Source organism: Dipodomys ordii, unplaced genomic scaffold (assembly GCF_000151885.1).
Source record: "Dipodomys ordii isolate 6190 unplaced genomic scaffold, Dord_2.0 Scaffold11, whole genome shotgun sequence".
NCBI classification, from domain to species: Eukaryota; Metazoa; Chordata; class Mammalia; order Rodentia; family Heteromyidae; genus Dipodomys; species Dipodomys ordii.
Window position 1 is genome coordinate 8,329,981 of NW_012267227.1, and position 6,741 is coordinate 8,336,721.

The window sequence follows — 6,741 nt, forward strand, 5'->3', positions numbered from 1 at the left end:
TTTTTCTTTTTGCTTATGTGGTGCTGAGGAATCAAACCCAGGGCCTCAGGCATGCAAGGCAAGCGCTCTACCACTGAGCCACCTTCCCAGCCCCTCTAGAGACATTTTATCTTAACCATAAAGTTTTGTTAATTGAGAATGGGAAATATGCATACATTTAAGTTTCTGATCTATTTTGAGTTTTGTATATGGAATATGGTAGGAGTCCAACTTCATTCTTTTGCATGTAGAGATCCAATTATGCCAAGAAACATGTTTTGAAAAGACTATTCTTTCCCACTGAACTGTCTTGGCACATTTGGTGAAAATCAGTTGACTCTAAATGTGAGAGTTTATTTCTGGACCCTCAATTCCATTCTATTGATCTACATGTCTATTCTTCTGCCAGTGCTTCTAGTCCTTTTAATCAACGTCCATTTAGTTCATGTCTTAGGGTACATTTCACTGTACAAACATATGTTTTATTCCAAGGCAATTTTTCTGCCTGTTTTTCATTCTAAAATGAACAAAATGAAGTCAATGTCCCCATCTTAAGGGAAGGAGGACTGCAAATTATAAAAGACAATGTCTACTACTTCAAATGAACGGAAACTCTTCTGAATACCAAAAAGAAGGAACTGGATGAACAGGAATACTAAAATTATCATTGCCTCATCTGGATTCCATATGTGGTAGCCATTTCCTTCTAAGAATAAAGAGATGGAGAAGAAGTTACAAGCACATTATAATGAAAATATTTGGAGACATTTAGAGTACTTGGAAATGATGATGAAAAGCTTTAATATCTTGATGAAAATTAATCTGATTAGTTCTCCTGACTTCTAACAAAATAAATGATTGTTCTTAGGATACTGTGGTGCTACATTTTGCCAAGAGCTTTCCACTACTCCTACCTCATTACTCTCATGTCCAAGGTTCTATAGTTGCTCTCATGTGAATAAGTTACGTTGGTCTAAAGAATTACTTTCTTTTTATCCACCCCCAAAAAAGGTTTCAAAAGCATTAGCTTAATTTTTGTGAAAATGGAAATACCAAAGGTCTCAGATGTAGTTTCAGACCTCATCCTGAAGCACTTTTTAAAAATTTTTTATTTATTTATTTATTTTTTGTCATGGGGCTTGAACTCTGGGCCTGGGTACTGTCCCTCAGCTCTTCAGCTCAAGGGTAGCACTCTACCACTTGAGCCACAGCGCCACTTCTGGTTTTCTAGTGGTTTATTGGAGATAAGAATCTCATGGAGTTTCCTGCCCAGGCTGGCTTTGAACCTTGATCCTCAGATCTCAACCTCCTGAGTACTAGGATTACAGGCATGAGGCACCAGCACCCGGTAATTGTTTTTTTTTTTTAATTGTGAAAATACTGTACAAAGGTGTTACAGTTACTGTAAGGTAATGAATACAGTTCTTATCCAGCATTGTTGCCTCATTTGTTTTTCCCCGACCATCCCTTCCCTCCCACCTCCTCAGCTATACCTCCCACCCCAACGCCCCTCCCTCCTGAAGTAATCTTATCAAAATAAAATTAAGCACAAAATATGCTGTGGTCAGTCAGAGAACTTTGAAGGATACTACTTTAGAATCTAAATGGTGCTTGCCTTGTTTGGGGATGTACCATTTCTTAAGTGTTTTAATTCAATCATATACAGGAGACTGTTTTTCCAAGTAGATTTTTATTTCAAGCCATGTGTTATTTACAGAAAATAGAATTCATGTGTTTTTCATTCATTTACACTTAACTCATTAAAAAATTTCTGTTAAACCACTTGGTATTCAAGGACTTTCCAGTTTTCTAAATAAGTTTCCAAAAGCCATCCTAAAGATACGAAATGGTGTTAAATAAATATGTACATGAGTTTCCAAACCATGCTCATAATTTTTCTTTAGAATTTTGTGTCTTTAATTAGTAAAATGTGCTTTTCTTCTAGCCAGAAAAAGATTAATGTGTGAAACTTTATCATTTGTCAAAGCAAGAAAACTTAAGTTTATAAGTAAGTTTTAAGTATCAGCAAATGATTTCATTCACACACACACACACACACACACACACTTTTTTTTTAAATAAACGTCAGATAAACATCACAAACTTCAGAGGAAGAAAGTAAATTAATAATAAAGGTCACATCTTGGGTACTAGGTGTAGGACTTAGCTCAGAACTTATTCTTTACAAAATGGGTATTTGCATCAAATTTTCAAAGACAAGAAAACTGAGACATAGAGGAGGTCAATAATGTCCCCAAAGACATATAGTTAATAATACATATCCAAGATATAAAGGTCTCTATGATTCTCAAATCCATATTCTTCTACTCACAAATCTTACTGGATTTGAAATTAAGAGACCTAGTTTAAAATTACCATACTATTTTTTTAGGCAAGGCAGGTTGTGAATTCATGGTATTCCTGCTTCATTCTCCTTGTTGATTACCAGTGTGAGCCTCCATGACCTATAAAATTATCCTATTTTTAACAAATGCTAGTAACAACATGGTAAGCTTCAGCTTTCTTACATACAGAATAGAAACCAATAATAACTACTTCATAAGGTTGGTATTAGAGAAAATGAGATATTGGACATATGAACACATCTAGACTGACGTGAGTTTATTTTCTTCCAATTTCGTTTCATTTCAATAAGTTTTCACACAACATGAATTAATACTTTGAAATTAAAGATTTAATTTGTATTTTACCTTACAGACTTACTATGGTTCTCCAAGACTTTAATTAAAAGTTTATACTAATTTTATTTTGCACTGAACATTTTCAACTCATTCTCCTTTTATTCTTCCCAAATGAAACTTTAACTCTAGTTACATTTACATCTACATCCAAATATTAACATGTGTACCACTCTACCTTTTTTTGTTGTTGTTGGTGGTGGTTATGAGGCTCAAACTCTGGGCCTGGGTGCTGTCCATCAGCTCTTCAGCTGAAGGCAAGAGCTTTTCCACCTGAGCTACAGTGCCACTTCCAATTCTCTGATGATTAATTAGAGATAAGAGTCTCAGGAACTTTCCTGCCTGGGCTGGCTTTGAACCTTGATGTTCAGATCTCAGCCTCCAGATAGCTAAGATTACAGGCATGAGCCACCAGTGCCCGGCCCCACTCTATCTTTTAATACTTACATTGAATATGTATAATGTATAGTTTACCATTTAAGTTATTTTTAATTTTATAATTCAGTGGCATTACTAAATAGGACATTCACATTTCTTGGTAACTATAACCATTATTACACTTTTCCAAAAAAGGAGCACTGTGCTATACACCACATTGAGACTTTTGTGCCACCTTATTTATCCAACTCAGTCCTCTTCCTAGAACTGATTGGGATCTTTGCATTTATGAAAATTTCCCTTACTGTGTTTATCTAATTTGTATCAAACACTGATCTGAGAAGAATAATCAATGAAATTAAGGAAAACATCCATAAATACTGGATGAATTTAAAGAAAATACAAAGCCAGGAACCAGTGGCTCACAGGTAATCCTAGCTACTCAAAAGGCTGAGATCTGAGGATGGTGGTTCAAAGCCAGCCCAGGCAGGAAAGTCCTTGAGACTCTTTATCTCCAATTCACCACCAGAAAGCTGGAAGTGGCACTGTGGCTCAAGTGATAAGAGTGCTTGAGCTGAAGAGCACCCAGGCCCAGAGTTCAAGCCCTAGGATTGATAGAAGGAGAGAGAGAGAGAGAGAGAGAGAGAATATACAAATAAGCAGTTAAATGAACTCAAAGAGAAGTCAAATAAACAGCTGAATAAAATAAGGCAATATTGAATATGACAAAGAAACCTCAAAAGATATAGAAATTTTGGGGAAAAAATCAAACCAAAATCATAGAAATGGAAAGCCTAATAACCCAAATTAAAAGTCTCAGTATAAAGCCTTGATAATAGGATGGGACAAGTTGAAAATAGAATACAGGGGATTAAAGATAAAGCAATTAATTAGTCTAAAGACAATCAAACACTAAGAGAAAAAAATGGAACATGTGGGACTTCTGGAGTCACCATTAAAGAATAAATATGAGTGAAGCTAAAAGTATATATAATATATTAATAAAACAATAGTGGAAAACATCCTCAATCTTGAGAAAGAGAGGGCCATCTGGGTACAGAAGGCTTTCAGAATACCAAACAGACAATATTAAAAGAAACAAAACAAAAAACACCTCCAGATCGATTATAATTAAAACACTAGATATATGAAACAAAGAAAGAATGTTGAAATCAGCAAAAGAGAAACAACAAGTCATATCTAAAGGAAAACAACAGAACAGCAGGTACATTTCTTAATGAGAAACAAGGAGCGGCTAGGTGATGGTGGCTTATGCCTATGATCCTAGCTACTAAGGAGGCTGAGATCTAAGGATCACGGTTCAAACCCAGGCTGGGAAGGAAAGTCTGTGAGACTCTTATCTCCAATAAACTACCAGAAAACCAGAAGTGGCATTGAGGCACAAGTGGTAGAGTTAAAGAGTTTAGGGACAACATACAGGCCCAGAGTTCAAGCCCCACAACTGACACAAAAACAAGGAGGCTATACACTGATACATCACGGTCAACATAGATTATTATATCCAGTAAATTCATAATTGAAGGAGAAATTAAAAACATCCATAATAAATAATACTGAGATTCTATCTTGCGCCAGCTAGTATGGCTTTCATCAAGAAAGTAAGCCAGGCGCTGGTGGTTCATGCCTATAATCCTAGCGACTCAGGAGGCTGAGAGCTGAGGATCGTGGTTCAAAGCCAGCCCGGGCAGGAAAGTCCATGAGACTCTTATTTCCAATAAACACTAGAAAACTGGAAGTGGTGCTGTGGCTCAAGCGGTAGAGCGCTCACCCTGAGCTGAAGAGCTGAGGGACAGTGCCCAGGCCCAGAGTTCAAGCCCCACAACTGACAAGAAAGAAAGAAAGAAAGAGAGAAAGAAAGAAAGAGAGAAAGAAAGAAAGAGAGAGAGAAAGAAAGAAAGAAAGAAAACAACAAAAAAGCTGGTGAGAATATGCATGTGCATGGGAAACCCTCATAAATTTTTAGTGAGAATGATAACTAGTACAGTAACTATGTAAATAAATTGGAGGTTCCTCAAAAAACTAAAGGTATACTTAATTTAGGGCCTTGTTACACTACTCTTTGGCAAATATGCAAATGAGTATATATCAACATACAAGAGGATGTTTCTTACCCATATTTATCACAGCACTATTCATAATAGCCAAACTTTGGAATCAACCTAGAAGCTCTGCACCCAATAATAAATGGACAAAGAAAATAAAGTGAATATACACAGTAAAGAATGATCAGCAGCATGAAATTATATTATGGCAGGAATATGGATGGAACTGGAGATCATTATTTTGAACAAGATATGCAAAGCTAATACATATATATACATATACAATTTTATATACATATGTACAAGATATAGAATATACAAAATATATATATTATATAGTACATATTTATGTAATATATAATTGGATATATTATATATTTACATATTATATGTATAAGCATATATGTATATACATATTTTTTTTTTTGGGTCCAGTCGTGGGGCCTGAACTCTGGGCCTGGGCGCTGTTCCTCAGCTCTTCAGCTCAGGGTGAACACTCTACCTCTTGAGCCACAGCGCCACTTCCTGGCTTTTTTTCTTTTAGCTTATGTGGTGCTGAGGAATCGAACCCAGGGCCCCATGCATGCAAGGCAAGTGCTCTACCACTGAGCCATCTTCCCAGCCCCATATGTATGTTATGTATGATATATAACATATTGTTATATTTCAATATACCTATTATGATATAATATATATAAGATATACATTGCACTTGATATATATTACTCTATATTAAATGATGCATGTGATATATGATATATTATATATACCTATATATAAACTGCATGTATGTCATAATAAAACCAGTAAATACTGTTTGAAAAGGGGGAGAGAACAAGTGGGGAAATTAAGTATAAAAGAGGGAAAGGGGCCGGGAGCCGGTGGCTCATGTCTATAATCCTAGCTACTCAGGAGGCTGAGATCTGAGGATTGTGGTTCAAAGCCAGCCCACGCAGGAAAGTCCGTGAGACTCTTATCTCAAGAAACCACTAGAAAACCAGAAGTGGCACTGTGGCTCAAGCGGTAGAGTGCTTCCTTGAGCTGAAGAGCTGAGGGACAGCACCCAAGCCTAGAGTTCAATGAATTTATGATTAAAAAATTTTAATGAGCAAAAAATCTGGTTTGGGGAAGTAAAAATGGTTTTCTAATTAATGAACTTTTAGCCAGATTGACCAAGAAAAAAAGAAATAACCAAATTAATAATATCTGAACTGACAGAGGTGATACCAGTATAGCTTGTTCTTCAGACGTAAAAAGTTAAAAAGGAAATACTATGAACAACTTCATGGTAGTAGATTTAACAGCTGAAATAAAATGAATGCATGACTTGAAAGATAAGCTCTCAAAGATTAGCCAGAATGTACTAGGTAACCTAAATAGGTGTATCTTATATTGAATTTGTAATTAAATGCTAAGCTGCAAAGCAAAATTCATGCCCAGATTGTTATTATTGGTGAATTTTACCAAACATTTTAAGAAGAAAATAATATCAACTCTAAATAAATAGTTCTTTAAAAATAAATCTGAAGAGGGGCTGGGAAGGTGGCTCAGTGGTAGAGCACTTGCCTTGCATGCCTGAGGCCCTGGGTTCGATTCCTCAGCACCACATAAGCAAAAAGAAA